This window comes from Danio rerio, chromosome 5, assembly GCF_052040795.2.
Source record: "Danio rerio strain M-AB ecotype USA chromosome 5, GRCz13ab, whole genome shotgun sequence".
Taxonomy (NCBI): domain Eukaryota; kingdom Metazoa; phylum Chordata; class Actinopteri; order Cypriniformes; family Danionidae; genus Danio; species Danio rerio.
In genome coordinates this window covers 11,995,817-12,014,582 of record NC_141025.1, presented here as the reverse complement: position 1 = coordinate 12,014,582, position 18,766 = coordinate 11,995,817, and the positions used below count along the sequence as shown (strand labels likewise).

At 37.4% G+C, this 18,766-nt stretch overlaps 1 long non-coding RNA gene across 4 annotated transcripts in view; it reads left to right on the top strand.

Moving 5' to 3' along the window:
- The first annotated feature begins 330 nt into the window (after positions 1-330).
- Positions 331-18,766, top strand: part of LOC141385758 (uncharacterized) — a 68,770-nt gene continuing 50,334 nt past the window's right edge. The window contains exons 1-2 of one of the 4 annotated variants that reach the window (XR_015490939.1): positions 331-506; positions 7,662-7,807. This is a non-coding gene — a long non-coding RNA (uncharacterized LOC141385758). The remainder of the gene's footprint in view (positions 507-7,661; positions 7,808-18,766) is intronic. The other 3 variants (XR_015490942.1, XR_015490940.1, XR_015490941.1) reach the window with 3 other exon arrangements.

Sequence of the window (18,766 nt, the reverse complement as noted above, 5' to 3'; positions counted from 1 at the left end):
GTTCTATTTGACTTAAATTGGGATCTCCAGAAGCAACTCCTTTTTTTTTCCATTTACATGTAACAAAGTCATGTGGGATTTTCTTCAAGTAAGTTCCTTGTTATTTCATCTCTTGCTTATGTGCGGATGCTCTCATTCACCAACTTATGCGCAACTGGGCGTTTTTGGAAAGCTCAGTGTTTTAAGTGGGCCCTTCCGTGTGGTCGGTTTGGCAGCGTTTGAAACGTGTTCCCCAAACCTACGCTGTTTAGTTCTTCGTGTGGTATCTCACTGTTAAACACAAGCGTTTTGCAAAGTACACAGAAACACTTCTGAGGGCCTGAGGCCTGAAGGTGGGTGGAACTTTTTATTTCAGGACGCTTCTCTCGATTTCTTCTTCCTCTCATAACAGGAGCGATGAGCGAACAGTCAAAATTAGAGGAAAGCTGCAGGAACTGCTGAGAGTGTCAACAAAGTCTCTGTGTTCGTAATCATATTTCACAGCATTGGCAGAGTTATTGATGGGGGTAAGAACACACACACACATGCTGTTTACTGGGGGAGGAGAGATGAATCGGACTGCTGGCAGTAAAACTTTTAAAAACAGAGGAGAGTTATTCAGCCATGCGATTGCAAGACTGGGCTCCTTTTTTAGAAGATTCCTGAAAGAAACTTCTCCATAAACACTAGCGCTAGAGAGAGAGAGAGCTGGCATAATAGAGCACATTATTCCATCTGTTAGCATGCGGAGCAGAGAAGTTGAGAGAGATTTGGCAACCGGAAATGTTTGAATTCTTGACAAAGATATGTAAACATAGCTTGGCAGGCCTTTCCCCTCCTTCCTGTCGTTTTGGTTGCAGTGCTAAAATTATCTCTGCTAGGACACACCAGCAGTTGGAGGTGTAAAACCGTTGTGAATAAATGTTGGAGCGAGCGAGTGTGAATTTATTTACATGTGCTAAAATCAGGTGGTGTTAAACACGCTCGCGCACACACATTACCACGGAAGGTAGATGAAGGAACAGATGCTGCTCAAGGAAACGGATCATAAAGAAAGTAGGGGCAAGAAAAAGTGCCGCGCTCTGTTCACCAGCTGAATTTCCTCTCAGGTTGACTTCCTTCTGTTGCAGTTCCACTAAAGCTTAGCTGTACTTTTCTATTTATGCTTCCAAATACTTGGAAGTTCACGAAGGCTATGCTAATAAAAAAATACTAGAATTTACAAGAAAATCAGGCCACATACATGTAAATATAACACATTTGTATTTTTTGATGGCAACAATTTATGAACAGTATAAGTCAGAATTATTAACCCCCCTGTATATTTTCCCCTAATTTCTGTTTAATGGAGAGAAGATTTTTTTCAACACATCTCTAAACATAACAGTTTAACTCATTTTAACAACTGATTACTTTTATCTTTGCCATGATGACAGTAAATAATATTTTACTATATATTTTTGATACTAGTATTCAGCTTAAAGTGCAATTTAAAGGATTATTTAGGTTAATTAGGCAAGTTAGGGTAATTAGGGTAAAATATCAATAAAATGTATTTTATGCTAGCCGAAATAAAACTAATAAGACTGTCTCCAGCGGAAACAAAATATTATAGGAATTATTGTGAAAAATTCATTGCTCTGTTAAACATCATTTGGGAAATATTTGAAACTGTGTACATTTATGAAACACTTGCTTTGAAAATGCTTTGAAGTTTCCACTCATATTTGGGTTCAAAATGGGCAAAATCTGCAGAACATGTTTTTTTTTTTTTTTTTTTTTTTTTTTTTTTTTTTAAACCACATTCTGGTTTATTCATATATGATTTTACTGTGGGTTGAAATACCCCATTAAAAAAAAAAGAAAAAGAAAATATTTTTAAAAAAAATCATAGTCTCCACCAAAATATTAAGTATCACTACTATATTCATCATTGATAATAACAAGAAATGTTTTTTGAGCATAATATCAACATTTTTCTGAAGGATCATGTGACACTGGAGAAGTGACTTCTTGGAAAAACTGCTGAGATATATAAAACCAACAGTTATATTGATAAACCCAATGTTGGGTTAAATTTAAATGACAGTTTTTAACCCAGCAGTTGGGTTTGTCCATATTTACCCAATGTTACTAAATCAACACTTTTTTTTTCTTTTTTTTTTACAAGGGCACCAATTTTACCCCTTTTCCCATATTTAATCTTTACCCCTTTTTTCCAGATTTAAGATTTAGTCTTTTGTGTCTCCAGAATGTGTCTGTAAAGTTTAAGCTCAAAACACCCGTTAGAATATTTATTATGCATTTTATACTTTCCCAAAAGCCATTTGATATATTTGCTGTGGAGTTAATTCAAGCCTTTCTGCAACAATGAGTCAGACAAAGTCTTTACAAAGTTTGCGCGCGGACACACACACACACACATCCGTTATGTTAATGTACAAAATCCTGAATTAAGTCCATGAACAGAGATTGAAGCGTCTTCTTTTATAATTGTACTGACATGCGGCTGCGGTGAAAAAATGACAAAACGATTTTACTGACTTTATTAAAACATCACAGTTTTACTTTAAAATTGTAAAACTCAATCTTGAGGTGCTGTTGATCACAGAGAGCTTTGCGCACATCCTGTCTTGTGGATATAATTATACATGGCTGTCAATCAATTTGCTGGGTGGGAAAACCGTACTGCCTCAAAATGGGAGGGATTTACAGTAGATCCTATTTTTAACATCAGGAAAAAGAAAAAGAGACACTTCAAAATCAACCTAAACGTAAACGTTCAAGCGCTCTTATTTCAGTTGCTTGTATTTTGTTTATTTAATATCTTGAATATATTAAAATCAAGTTACTATTTACTTAAAGCATGTTTGAAGGCTACACTGTCAACAATTTCCAGTAGAATCTACAGTAACTTACTGGCAGCAGTTCACCAATAACTTACTGTATATCAGTTACAGAAAATTTACCATATTTACATTTACAGCACCATTTATCTTGATGTATATGTACAGAAGTCAAAATTATTAGCCCTCCTGAATTGTTGGCCTCCCTGTTTATTTTTCAACACATTACTAAACATAATAGTTTTAATAACTCATTTCTAATAAATGATTTATTTTATCTTTGCCATGATGACAGTAAATAATATTTGACTACATATTTTCCAGACACTTCTATGCAGCTTAAAGTGACATTTAAAGGTTTAACTAGGTTAATTAGGTTAACTAGGCAAGGGCGACATAACTCGCAGCTGAACTGTCATAGTATGATGCATCGTTTGGGAAAATATATAGTGGCGAGTGTTTCCCAAAACCCGTAGCAACTTCTTTGGAGAAAAACCCCATCATTTCTTTGTGCTAATTAAAAAAAATAAAAAAATAATTTTTTTATATATATATATAAAGATATATCATAAAAAAATTAATTAATAAGATTAATTCATTCATTAATAAGAGGGTAGTTATTAAGAAATTAAATCAAAATGTATTATTTATTGGGAAATAAAAAATCCTACTTTAATAATAATAATGATGAAGATTACTATTATTATCATTAATAATAATAATAATAATAATAATAATAAGTAGAATATTAATTATTTTATATATATTTTTTGAAAAGTTTGCTTATACAATTTGACACACGTAAACCACTGCCGAAATCTTCTAAGCAACAGGCCCATGTCAAATACACTATACTACATTTCTTAATAAATAACCTACTATACAATAAAAGCAGTAACGTACGCTATGTTTTTTTTTTTTTTTTTTTCCACAAGTTTTGGAGCAATGACTTTAAAAAATATTCTAGCTTTGGAGACGTGACATAAATCCCACTCGGCTGTGTTCAAAATGACATCAATGTTTTTAAAGTGCAATTGTAAACATGAAGATCGCTAAAACTGAACTGTAAAAATACTTTGAAATCAAATCACACCTTAGAGAGATAACTTTAATGATTTATTTTTATCATTCTAAGCTGAAATGTTAGACTGTTCTAAATAAATAGGTCATGGGGGACATAACTGGGAATAGAACACAGCCAGGAACTGTTTCTAACTACAGCTCCAGATGTAATTCATTGTATTCTGGTCATTGTATAATGATGGTTCGTTCTATAGACTATCAAATAAAATTAGCTTAAAGGGACTAATAATATTGACCTTAAAATGCATTTTAAACAAAAACTGCTTTTGTTCTAGCTGAAATAAAACAAATAAGACTTTCTCCAGAAGAAAAAATATTATCAGACATACTGTGAAAATGTCCTTGCTCTCTTAAACATCGTTTGGTAAATATTTAAAAAAGAAAAACAAAATCAAAGGTGGGCTAATATTTTTGACTTCAACTGTATTTACAGAATTGTATATCTACTTTAAAATGTACAGTAATTTTCACAAAGCAAATACAATAACACTGTATAACTGTCCTACAGTAAAATACATTTCGTGTTACAAGAAAAATACTGTGTAATTTACTAAAATCTTTAACAGTGTGTCAAATATTATTTGCACGATTTTTTTCTTCTGTTTAAATGATTACAAATTAGATGTCATCAGCAAGAGTATCAGCTATTGTCATATGAATAATGTGACAGCACAACCTGCTTATGAACGATAGTTCTAGTGATTTTTGCTTTTGCGAACGCCACTGATAATCTACCTGTGAAAATGGGAAAGCCCAATGTGCTGGCACAAACTCCCCATCCAATTTGTCTGGCTATGGAAATGCTGTGACAACACTTCATTTTAAACTGTTTCCTGATATGCTTTGGACCAAAAATAAATCTATTTGTGTTCCGCCAAGTTAACATGGTATAACAAGATCCTTTGATATTTCTAATCATGTTTTGGTGGATCTCGTGTCACATCTCCTGTCATATCTACTATAACGTCTCTGTGAGAAAAGAACGAACAGTGACAGAATAATATTAGCATGTGCTGGGTGTGCTACATGTGCCAGATTGAGCATATATTTTGCATGTAAATCACATTATACATGACTGAATAGCTGACATATCCTTTGTTCCTTAGGCAGAAGAGTGGAGGATATGCTTCATAAAGACATACAGTCCATTAGCAGCATGTTGTTTAGCTAGATGGGAAGTTTGCTGAGATTGTTAAATGTCCTCCCTAGAGCCACTGGTCACAAACCAATACTTTGCAAATGAGAGAATGTAACTGAAAGTTTTTGGGTAACACTTTTTTTATTGATGGACCAAGACATTTTGTTTTACCAACTACAGTTAAAGTCAGAATTATTAGCCCCCCCAACCCCCTTTTAGTTTTTTTAGTTTTTTTTTTATATAATTTCCAAGTGATGTTTAACAGTGCAAGGAAATTTTCACAGTATGTCTGATAATATTTTTTCTTCTGGAGAAAGTCTTATTTGTTTTATTTCGGCTAATAATTCTGACTTCAACTGCACATTTTATACAGCAGTAGAGTATTAGTTGACTTCTGTCAATAATTACTCTCCCTAATGTCGTTTCTAACCACAGAGACGTTTGGTCATCTTAAGACAATTAACATATTTTAGGTATCGGTCCCACTTTATATTAAGTGGCCTTAACTAATATGTACTTACACAGGAATTAATAGTTTGTTAAAATGTACTTATTGTGTAAATACATGTATTTACTGTGTACTTATGCTTGATTAAATACAAGTATGTAATTACATCTGTAGTTAACTTTTGTAATTACATTTGTAAATACACTGTTGACCATCCCTTACACCTTAACCCACCCTTAAACCTACCCATGCCTCCAAACCTGTAAATAACCCAACCTCTATCCCAACTCAAAAGCACCACAAGTGTTCTCAAATACACCATAAACACAGTAAGTACATTGTATTTATTTTTTTGATGCAAGTACATAGTAGTTAAAGACACTTAATATAAAGTGGGACCTAGATATCTTAAATATTTAGATATAATCTCTGATCCCCCATTTACAGCAATTGTCCTGACTCGTTCAAAGTCCAGAAAAGTAGACAAAACCTAGTAAAAACAGTCGGAATATCGGAGTATCTAAGAGTTTTTTTTTTTTACGTGCACATAAATTAAAAATATTCAACTTTATTCAACAATTTATTCTCTTCAGTGTCAGTATATTGCGCATGCTCATGAGCAATGTGAACGATGTACAGTTGAAATCAGAATTATTATCCCTCTTTATATTTTTTATTATTAGCCCCCTTTATATTTTTTCACCAATTTCTGTGAAACAGAACATATTTCTAAACATAATAGTTTTATTAGCTTTTTCTTATAACTGATTTCTTTTATCTTTGCTATAATGACATTAAATATTATTTGACTTGATATTTTATGCTAGTATTCAGCTTAACGTGCAATTTAAAGGCTTAACTTGGTTAATTAGGATTGTTAAGCAAGTCAGGGTAATAGTAGACAGTGTATGTAAACTAGTTTTAACTGTATGTGTTTTTGTTGTTCACATATGGTATTATCCATGATAACCCAATTTTTCAACTAATGAAGATAAGACTTGTGCGATCGCACATGCTTAAGAAACAATGAGATAAACGTGAAACGTGTGTATGAAATTTGGTGTCAATAATTTGAAGTGTTTTAATACATATAACGTTTAACATTTTTTAGTGTAGGATGACTCAATGGCGCAGTAGGTAGTGCTGTCACCTCACAGCAAGAAGGTTGCTGGTTCGAACCTCGGTTGGGTCAGTTTCTCGTTTCTGTGTGGAGTTTGCATGTTCTCCCTGCATTCGCGTGGGTTTCCTTCGGGTGCTCCGGTTTCCCCCACAGTCCAAAGACATAGTAACTAGTAAGATACACCTTATAAAGTGGCTGGTGAGTGTGTATATATATATATATATATATATATATATATATATATATATATATATATATATATATATATATATATATATATACATATATATATATATATATTAAAAAAAGCTAATAATTTTGACCTTAAAACAATAAAAATGGCTTTTATTCTAGCTGAAATAAAACAAATAAGACTTTCTCTGAAAAAAGATAATATTTTTGAAATACTGTCAAAATTTCCTTGCTTTGTTAAACATAATTTGGAAAATATTCGAAAAAAGGTTACAGAGGAAAACACAATGCTTTTCTTACTTAGTTTTTGTCTTGTATCTAGTCCAAATATCTAAAAATTCTTAAATCAAAAAGCTTTTTTTTTCAGAAATAAAATGTCAAAAAGTAAGTGTTTTTCCTTAAAATAATCAACAAAATCTGCTAACGGGGTAAGCAAAACAATCTAGTTTTGGCTTTTAAATATTATTATTTTGCTTACTATACTACTCCAAGGTGATAGCAGATAATAAATCAGAAATTTTAAATTGCACTTTGTCCAACAAAAAAAAAAAGTTGTGTGCTCTAAATTATCTCAGTAAATATGCTGCGTAGGAACAACAAGAGCAGCTCCTGCAGTTTTGGGTTTCCCTAAGCAAGCTTCTTTGCACTCCATAGCCTCCAGCATAAGCAGCAGTCTAGGACTGGGGCTAAATTTCACACACCTGGGTTTCTTGAACTAAAAACGGGGTTGGATGACTGCTAAACACAGCACTGTGTCATCAATGGCAATGGCGCTCTGAAGACTGTCTGTGAAGAGTTTTTTTCAAACCTTCAAAATGTGTGTGTGTGTGTGTGTGTGTGTGTGTTTTTTTCCAGCACCTCCTGAATCTTTCAAATGTAAATTCAAGGTCATATCTTTTACTCCAGCACACCTGTGGCAACTAATGAACCTCAAGTATTCACTGTGCTCTTACTGGAGCAGACGAAACACTCTGAGGGTGGGCAAAGACAAGTGTCACGTAGTAAGTGTTTATGTATATTATTAGTTCAATTATCTATCTACTATCTATCTATCTATCTGTCTGTCTGTCTGTCTGTCTGTCTGTCCGTCCGTCCGTCCGTCCGTCCGTCCGTCCGTCCGTCCGTCCGTCCGTCCGTCCGTCCGTCCGTCCGTCTGTCCTTTGTCTGACTATTAGTTTCATATGGAATGACTATTCAGCATTCACAAGTTTAGTTAATTTTGACTGACATGACATAAGCAAATGATAATGTTATAAAACAGCAGAGAGTATGTTATAGATAATGTTATAAAACAGAGAGTTGTGTGACAGCAATTGATGAATGTCCGAAAGCATTTGTTGGAAGGAATGAGAAACTGCTACTATGATGTGCACAAGTAACTAAATCTTTTGCGAAATGCATTAACTGTTGTGCAAATGTAAATAGTGTTGTGAGAAATGCACCAACATAACTGAGAAAAACTGTAATATAGTAATCCAATTTATCTATAAGTATTGTCAGTAATGTCCTTTCCACCATTTATAAGACATAGTTTGCATAAATTGCTTAAAAGTGTCATTTAAATTCACTTAAAATAAACAAATAAGCTTAACAATTTGCATTAGAACTAAATTGAAAGAATGTTCTAGTTCTAATAAATTAATTAGTTCATATAGATAATAAAAAAAACATTTTTGTTATTTTAACTCTCCCATGCAAGAAATGTGTTTTTTAAATGTTATCCTTGTTGATTCATAAAACATAAGTCAGAATCAGCACTTTGAGAGTCAAAAAAAAATAAAATAAAAATTAAACTCATATAGGCAAATCTAAATTACTTGTGACCTACAAAGGTCTCATTACAGTTTTTCTCAGTCGCTTTGGTGTGTTTCTCACAACACTAGTGCATTTCTGCACAACAGTTAATGCATTTCTCAAAACAATTAGTACTAACTGCAAAACCTAGCTGATAACCTGCAAACGCGCGTCACATGCTCAAAATGGATAGCTCATTCCTCAAAAGCTAGTATTCATGTCAATCAAAGTGTCAGTATCATCAAAATGAAAAGTCCTGACACCATTGTTTATGAACAAGATAGTCAAATGGCTTAGTCATATTTTCATCATGACAGTTTACTCTCTACATTTTTTTCAATGCAAAAAAAGTCTGATTTTGGTGACACCCAGGGCTGAACTGGGGCAAAAAATCGACCCTGGCATTTTGGGCCAGAGCAGCCCACTAAATTCAATCAAAATGCCATCTCTCTATGCACGTCCAATATTTTTATCAACTCATATTCTATAAAACACAAAAGCCATATATATGAAATAAATAAATACAAACTTTAATCTCAATTTAATTTCTGTATACTGTCCATAAAGATATTTGTTGAGTTCTAAAAAATACACTATTCGTTCATTTATTTTTCTTCGCATAAGTCCCTTAATTATCAGGGGTTGCCGCAGTGGAATGAACTGCCAACTATTCCAGCATGTTTTATGCAGCAGATGCCTTTCCAGCCACAACCCAATATTGGAAATCATCCATACACTCTCATTCACACACACTCATACACTACGGCCAATTTAGCTTATTCAATACACTATTCACTCAGCCTATATTCAATAATAAACATAACAAAAACTGCCTGCTGATGCATGTGTAAATCTTCAAAGGGAACAGTGTACTTTATAACCTCTTTCACCTCACCCTGCTTGCTGTTTCACTATCTAAACAATGAAAACATAATATAAGTCAAATATAATATAATATAAGTAAAAGACACCAAACAGCCTCGTGTAGCTGCATATTTATATGAGCATCATCTTCACTCTGCATATTTATAACAAAACAGGGCTTAAATATAACTGTCTTCTTTCATTTCCATTGAAAATAATGAACTTTACCCTGTCTCTTTTGCAGAATATCAGTTTTAATAACCAATAATAGCCATTATAACAGAATAACGTACATTAAATTTAAACGATAAAGGTAAACAATTAGTCAATGTGCAGAATCAGTGTATGTGGTTACATAAATTAATATATTAGCTTATCTTTGCACTCAGCCAAAACAGTTAACTGAGAACAAGTGATTCAAAAGACATAAGAATTGTTAGATAGAGACAACAAGATGAATTCATTATCACGTTTAACAACTATAGTGAGATGAGATCATCCAGCAGATGAACTGTCTGAACTGATGAACACTATACTCTCACCTGGGGTTTATGCTCACCCGCTGAACTGAGCTGCAGCTCTTGGCAGAGTGTGTGTGGTCACGTGATTTGCGCTTTTAGCCGTGTGCTAGAATGAACGGAGAACTTTTCAGAATCACTAAATGAAAAGCCGGTGTATTTCCCGCGATTTATCTGCGCCTGCCTTGCGTTTCTTCTCTCTGACTCTCGACAATTTTGACAAATACACACAGACGACGCACGCTCACACGGAGTCCAAAATAGGAGTTTGTGATTGGGCCAGACCAATGTCAATACAGAAAAGAGCCAATGGGCTGCAGAGTGTCACATGGGCCGGCCCGGTCTGTCTCTCCGGGAAAAAAGCATCTTACTTTCAGATAGTCACAGATCACAGCAGCGTCAGTTAATAAGGCAGAAAAAAACGATAGGCTGCTAAGCCTTTTATGGGCCGATCAGATCATAAGACGATGATCATCCCGGCCCAAAAAGTACGTCGGCCCACCGGGCCCGGTCCGCCAGATGGCCAGTCCGCCCCTGGTGACATGTCCTGAAAATGCTCAAGACAGCACTATAGACTATTTGCACAGCCATTTGAAAACTACAGTAAAGTCAGACATCACTGCTTACTGAGGTATCTGAGTACAAGACACTGAATATGTATGTTTCACATTTTTACTGCAGATGCTCTTTGCAATTCTAATTTATTCACAGCATTGTGCAAAAGAACAAACACAGCCTTATTTACAACAAACATAAACTCCCTTTAGGTAGAGCTGTGCACAACTGTACACAATATTGCAGTACATATTGGAACTGAGCCTACAACATGCACAGGTTTGTAAATCATTCATCAAATTGTTCAATTTTTAAGACATTTTCAAGAAAATAAAGATTTAAATTTGTTTTATAAAATTTGCTTGACAGATTTTGACAACTAGTTCAACATTTTTGTATGTAATGACTCCAGTAATGAAATAAGGACTATTAGTTTTATGTGGTATGACTATTCAGCATTCACAAGTTTTGTTAATTTTGACTGACATGACATAAGCAGATGATAATGTTATGATAATGATAATGCAATTGATGCATGTTCAAAAACATTTGCAATTTGTTGGCAAGAAAGAGAAACTGCTACCAGGATGTGCACAAATGACTAATTGTTAAGAGAATTGCATTAGCCGTTGTGCAAATGTAAATAGTGTTGTGAGAAATGCATCAAAGCGACTGAGAAAAACTGGAATTGAAATCCTCATTATTGCATGATCCAGAGTGCATTTTTTTTTCTGTGTACACTATAAACAAATGCTGGGTCACACTATTTTGATGGTCTCTTTGTTGAATTTAAGTTACATTGCACCTACACGCCAACTATTTCTCATTAGATTATAAGTAAACTGTTAGGTTAGGGTTAGTGTAAGTTGGCATGTACTTGCAAAGTTTCTTATAGTCAGTTAAATGTCTGTTGAAGGAGCATTATCAGCAGATATTAAGCAGACAGTCTACTAATACTCAAATAGACCATCAAAATAAAGGGCTACCAAATGCTGTGTAGTTGAAACCCAACATTGGGTCAAATATGAACAAACCTAACTATTGGGTTATAAAGTGTTCTTACATTTGTGTGAAGTTAACCTAAAGTTGGGTTTGTCTATGTTTGATCCAATGTTGGGTCAACATTGAGTCCAACTCTACTAGGTTGTCATTATTTGTCTTTAAAGGGATAGTTTACTTAAAAATGACAATGCTTTCATCACTAATAGCCCCCATTGGGTCAAGTATGAACAAACCTAACCATTGGGTTTAAAAGTATCATTAATTTTATTTGAAGGTAACCAAGTGTTGGGTTTGTCCATGTTTGATCTAATGTTGGGTCAACACTGGGTCAAACCTACAAGGGTGTCATTGGGGGCGGTATATGTCTTTAAATGAATAGTTCACCTAAAAAGGTCAATGCTCTCATCGTTGATAGCCCAACACTGGATAAAATATGAATAAACCCAACCATCGGGTTAAAAAGTGTCAGATTATGGACATCCCGAGGTCTCCATAATCCTGGATCAGGCCGTATCCTGAGCAGATGCTGTGGCAGTCTTAGAGAAGTGAAGACTGAATCCTAAAACACTACAGTGACAGACGAGTCTCTGCACTGATCCTGTAGGCTAGCCTGAACACCGTCCGGTGACCTAATCACACCTGCAGCTCTCCACAATGGACGTCCAGCATTCTCCAGCATCTGGTGCCTAGACTGCAGCTCCGCACAAGAAGTTTTGAAGAGAAATGGTCATGCCCAACTGAGCCTGGTTTCTCTCGAGGTTTTTTCTTTCACTTTCGTCAATTGGTGAAGTTTGGGATCTGTAGAGCTTGCTTGGTTTAAACCTTGGAACTGGAGCTGCGCATCGATGGATTTGGCCTTCAGTGTTTGGACTTTCAGCAGTGAAAATTAAACCACACTGAACTGAACTAAACTAAACTTCAACTCTGAAAACTGGACTGAAGCTTTTAATTGACTAGAGCAGGGGTCTCAAACTCGCGGCTCTCAGTGCAATATTTTGTGGCCTGCGCCGACCGCTGTACACTGACAGAATCAGTGGAGCAGGGAGAGAGAGCGCTCCCTGCTCCGCTGATTCTATCCGTACACAGCGGTCACTGGCATTCCCCACCCACCGTGTAAACAAAGGGGCGGGGATGCCGGTGATGTCACCACGCACTCTGCCCCTTTGTTAGACGCTGTGACGGGCGGGAAGTGTTAGGAGGGAACTCGCGCCGGCCAGAACCAAGGTAAGCTGTTTCCGCCCCTGCCTGCCACTTAGCTACCTATCTGCAGCCTGCCACCTACCTAGCTACAGCCTGCATCTTATATAAATTATAGGTAGATACAGACTGGTACAGACTGATGTGACTGGAGTGGGGTGGGGGTGTTTTTTTTATACATATATACGCCTTTTTTTTTTTAGGTGAGGGCAGGCACGTGCACATATAGGGCTCAACATGTGCAGTGCACATGCCCTTTTTAGTCTTGTATAGAAAGTGCCCTTCCAAAAGGATCAAAAGTGCCCCCGCGACGCGGCACACCTTCAGTCCCGCCCTTCAGTAGGCGCGCGACAACACCGCTCTTGAGTACGCGCGCGACAACACAGCTGATTAGTACGCACGCGACAACACAGCTGATCTGTACGCACGCGATAACACTGCTCTTCAGTACGCGCGCATCCACTCTGCAGATCTGCACCAATCTCACCCCCCCCCACCCCTGCTCTTCCAAAAATTTATCCTGCACATGCCCTTTGGACGGTCTCTGCACGGGCATGGGTGAGGGAATGAACGTTTTGAGTGAGTTCCCCCAAGCCATACTGAGGGTCTCAACTGCTTCCGCTCTAAAACCAAATGTGGTTCAGATTTGTGAGAAGAAGCGCTGTCAAGTCTCTGGCAGCAAGGAATAGGCAAAAGATGCCATGTTAAGAAGAACTGTTCATAATCTTCACCTAATGTTCTATTAATGTTCAGGACACTTCATGCTCAGAAGAAATAATTAAAACTGTTAATAATGACATTTGAGGACTTTTTTTTTTGTGAAATCCCTTATGCGGCCCAGCCTCCCCCAGACTTTGCCTCCTGCGGCCCCCAGGTAAATTGAGTTTGAGACCCCTGGACTAGAGCTTCTATGTTAAGCTGCTTTGACACAATCTACATTGTAAAAACACTATCAAAGTAAAGATGAATTGTCCTGAAATGTAGTTTTAATGTTAAATTTAATGTTGGGTTTGTCTGTGTTTACAACAAAGTTGTGTTATGACAACCCAGCATATTTTAGAGTGTATATTTTCACTCTCCAAGTGCCAACATCCCTTGATTGACATCTCCAAGGAGCACATTCCTCACAGTTGTGTGAATATTTCTTCTTTTTACAGTGGCTCTGAATGAGTGTCTCATGCTATGGGAATTGAAAGTAGAGCCATAAGGCAGAAGCTACATGGAATCTAACGCCTTTAGCGACTGACTTCTAGCGTGCTGTTCACTTCTACGGTGGGCCAAGTGGACCATGAACATCCCATACATCTCAGTGTCAAACCCTCAAGCTGCCGAAGCCCTTGGGGAAGATGGATATTTCCGTGTGACGTGCAAAAAAGCGCTCATGTGCACCGTCACCAAGGCTCCCGACACGCAGCCAGTCAACAGTAAACATGTGGGTGAACTGGGAAAAAGGCGGCCACATCCACGCCGCACTGACAGAACGCAGAGAAACAGAAGGAGACAGAGTGTGGACTAATGATTAATGACATTTAGATTATTATTCAACTTCAGAGATGTCCCACCCCCTCAACACAGTCCAGATGCAGAAGCAGAGATGAGGTGAAGATGATTTAACCCGTGTTCTCTGGGATTTTGGTCGAAGATGATGGATGGCGTGGAAGATGCTTAGGGAGAGACAAATGCATAAATCATACTTTGGCAACGGCTTTGACGCCACTGATTTATTCGTTTCAGAAAGGGTGTCATTAGGCGAGGAATTTGTCTTTAAAGGGATAGTTCACCTAGAAATGACAATGCTATCATCATGTGCTCATTTTCGTCCTCCTTATGACTTCTTTTCTTCCGTTAAAGGCACAGTATGTCATTTCCACCACTAGAGGGTGCATGCTCACAACAAATATAGGTGTATTTTGATGACGATGTGATTGAGTGTGGAACCATGAGAGTTCATTACGTCCTGCAGGACTCCTGTGTCAATTATGTTCATGGATGAGCTATTATCATGGCAGTATGAAGCAAAGTAAGGCTGATTAGAGAGGAGTGGGATTTGGCACGAAAACAGCAGAGCTTTTATTATGCCACAGCTTCCCATTTTTCCTCTCATGATCACATGGAGAAAAAACAGTGCTGTTTTATCAGACTAAAGATATCTTAGGCATCTGTTATAATGGGGCTCTGTGCAGTTTAATAAAACACAACATATTTAAGCCTCACTGCTGTTTCCCTGTTTTCTATAAAAACAAATCGGAAATCGAGGGTGTGGGACGTCATAAGCATGAACACACAATAAAAGTTCCATGTCACTGGATAATCATGCTCATTTTTCTTTCATTTGTTCAGTCATTCATTTTTTCTTCAGCTTATTCCCTTTATTTATCAGGGGTCACCACAGCAGAATGAACCGCCAACTTATTCAGCACATGTTTTACACAGCGGATGTCCTTCCAGCAGCAACCCATCACTGGAAAACACCTATAAACTCCCATTCACACACATACACTACAGACAATTTCATTCATTCATTTTGCTTCGTTGTAGTCCCTTTATTAGTCTGGGGTCGCCACAGTGGAATGAACCGCCAACTTATCCAGCATATGTTTTACACAGCGGATGTCCTTCCAGCTGCAACCCAGTTCTGGGAAACACTTATAAACTCTTATTCACAACAGCCAAATTTCATTCATTCATTTTCTTTTCGGATTAGTCCCTTTATTAATCAGTGGTCGCCACAGCGGAATGAACCACCTACTTTTCCAGCATATGTTTTACACAGCGGATGTCCTTCCAGCTGCAACCCAGTTCTGGGAAGCACTTATAAACTCTCTTTCACTACAGCCAAATTTCATTCTTTTTTTTTTCGGATTAGTCCCTTTATTAATCAAGGGTCACCACAGCAGAATGAACCGCCAACTTATCCAGCATATGTTTTACACAGCGGATGTCCTTCCAGCCGCAACCCAGCACTGGAAAACACCCATAAACTCTCATTCACACACATACACTATGGCCAATTTCATTCATTCATTTTGCTTCAGTTTAGTCCCTTTATTCATCGGGGTGGCCACAACGGAATGAACCATCAACTTATCCAGCATATGTTCTGCACAGCGAATGCTCTTCCAGCTGCAACCCAGTACTAAGAAACATTTGTTCACACTTATTTGCTATGGGCAAATTTCCTTCATTCATTTTCCTTTGGCTTAGCCCCTTTATTAATCAGGTGTCGCCACAGCGAAATGAACCGCCTGTGATCAAAACAAAATGCCCTTGGCTACTTTTTAAAAAGGGAAGGAGCTATTCTTTGTTCCACCCTCTTGTCATTTTTTCAGTTGAGATTACGTCAAACATTGAGTAAAAATGCACTTTTCAAAGCACTTAACGGGACCTTTAAGCTCCATGAGAGGTGTTCGGAAAAATGCATCAGTATCTGTTTAATGAATGTGGATAGTGACCAGTGTCATAATTCATAAAACTGGCGTGAAGTATCATAAAACTTATACACTATATTTAGTCACCATGTGCCTTCACTGTATATTTGTCTTAATTTCCATTTTTTTTCATCGTTATCTATTCCTTTTAGCTAGGTGTATCTGGTTTACTTTATGCAGTTAGTACAGGGTTGAACCCCTTTTTCTTCAGAACTGTCACAGATTCTATAAGATGCTGAAAACATTCCTCTGAGATTTTTGTTTTATATTGACATATGGCTTCAGGCAATTGCTGCAGAGTTATTAGCTGCACATCTATGATGTGAATCTCTCATTCCAGCACATCCCAAAGGAGCATTGTCTGTTGGACTGAGATCTGGTAAATGTGGAGCAATTTGAGTGTAGTGATGTTTAAGACTCCAGTTTGAGATTATTCGAGCATTTTGACATGGTGTGTTATTTTTCTGGAGGCAATGATCACAAGATGGGCCCACTGTGGAAACAAGGTACCCATTCTGTGGCATTTACAGTAAGTGCTGTTCAGTTGGCGCCACCAACAGCCTACCGTAGGACTGAATTCCTGCAGGGCTGCAGCTCTGCACAGTTTTGCTCCAACCCTAATCAAACTCAGCTGATCCAACTAACCAAGGTGATCCAACTAATCAAATTGTTCAAGACTACCAGACACTAGCTATCTTGAACACCTTGATTAAGCTGCAATCACATTAGAGTTTGTGTGTGCGAAATTCTGTCGTACGGCGTTGCAAAAAGGGGCAGGATTAAACAAAATTATTAGTCATTAAAAAAAGCGAGCGATTGCTCCATGTTTTAAATTTCGGTCCAGAGAGGTCATGTTTTGATCTTCGATTGGTCTCACGCAGTCAAGTGATGCTATTTTGCAGGTCAGAGTTCACCAAGCTTGAACTTTGCACGGCAGCAAACTGCGAATATTAACGCATGACCCTGCGTTTCCGGTCTGACGCATTCGCTGTGCGTATGAATGGAAGCCTATGGGGAGAAAAGTCAACTCTGACCGCAGCTTTAGTTGGACCATCCCCGCCCCCCCTTGCCTTCAGTCTTCTAATGTTCAATTTTGTTGAACACATATGATTTGAAGCTTCAGTCTGTTGTTCTTAGCTTACAGGATATGTGAAGTTTATTTGAGCTCAAACACCCCTCTCGCCTTGCAAACAAGTGGAAGCCCCGGGCTCGAGGATCTTATGAGCTCAGGGCTTTCTCCCGGGACAGCATGCCAAACAAGCTTTAGAACCAATCATCAGCTAAGTGTGAACTCTTGAAGTATTATTTGTACTCTTCTTCTGCTGCTGTTGCTCATCTGCTTCAAGGTTTGATATGTTTTATGTTCAGAAATGTTTTTTTCTGCAGACCTTGATTGCATCTAGTTAGCTGATTTAGGCCCTATCCTCATTCTACCCCGTAGCCCTTCCACTTCCCCCTACCCTTCATTTTGCGTGTTCACGTGAAGGGGTAGGGGTGTCCCAATTCTCTTTAGATTGAAGGTGTACAGCTAAGGGAAACAGCTAGATACCCCTTGAAACTGATTTTTTTTCAGGACCACACTCGAAACCAAGGGGTACGAAAATTTCCCCAAACACACCAGCAACAACGGCTGCGCATAGAAGTCAGGAGATGCACAAATTTGTATTTTTTGACATTATTAAGAACTTTTACATCCAACAAGCACATGTTTTAATACATTCATTACAGCGTTCATGTTTTACCATCATGCTTTTAAAAAATAAAATGATAAAAAAACTATCTATGATAAAATCTATAACTCAAACCATTCTGGTTAATATTAAGGCATTATCAATGCAGTTTTCTTCACAGATTTGTTGCTTACTCAAAAAAAAAAATGTTGCTGCTTGTTTAAACTACTTATTTTTCAAGAGTTCACACTTAGCTGATGATTGATTATAAAGCTTGTTTGGCGTGCTGTTGCTGGAGAGAGCCCTGAGCTTATAAGATCCTCGAGCCCTGGGCTCCCTCCCATTGCAGGACGAGAGGGGAGTTTGAGCTTAGGTAGATCTCGATGACTCCCCCTCCTGCTTATTGTAGCTAAGTGTCAGATATGGATGCTGAGAAGGTGTTCCCAGAGTTTGGCTAAAATATTTATATTAATTGTTCAGGGTGCTTGTTTTTGAACTGTGGGAGGAAACCGGAGGACCGAAAACCCACGCGATCACGAGGAGAACGAGCAAAACTCTGCAAAGAAATGAAAGATAGTTAAACCAGGAGCATTCTTGCTGTGAGGCAACAGCGTTAATCACTGGCCACCGTGTCGCCCGTTTGAAAGGAGGGAAAGTAGGGACTGGTGGGGGGTTGGGTTCTTCGAGACGAAGATATTGAGATGAGAAAAGTTTATAGTGAGTTAAGGATCGTCTGATAGGATAATTAGTCATTAGCTAAAGTTGGAACAGCTGTGAACAATCCTCTTGAAATTTGTTTATAAATAGACTTCACAAAACGTACTGAAACAACACAATTCATGAGATTTATTTTGGGACGACTTAGTTGTTTTATGTTCAATCCACTCAAATTTATTAAGTTACTTAATTGATTTGTGTTGGGACAGCATAAA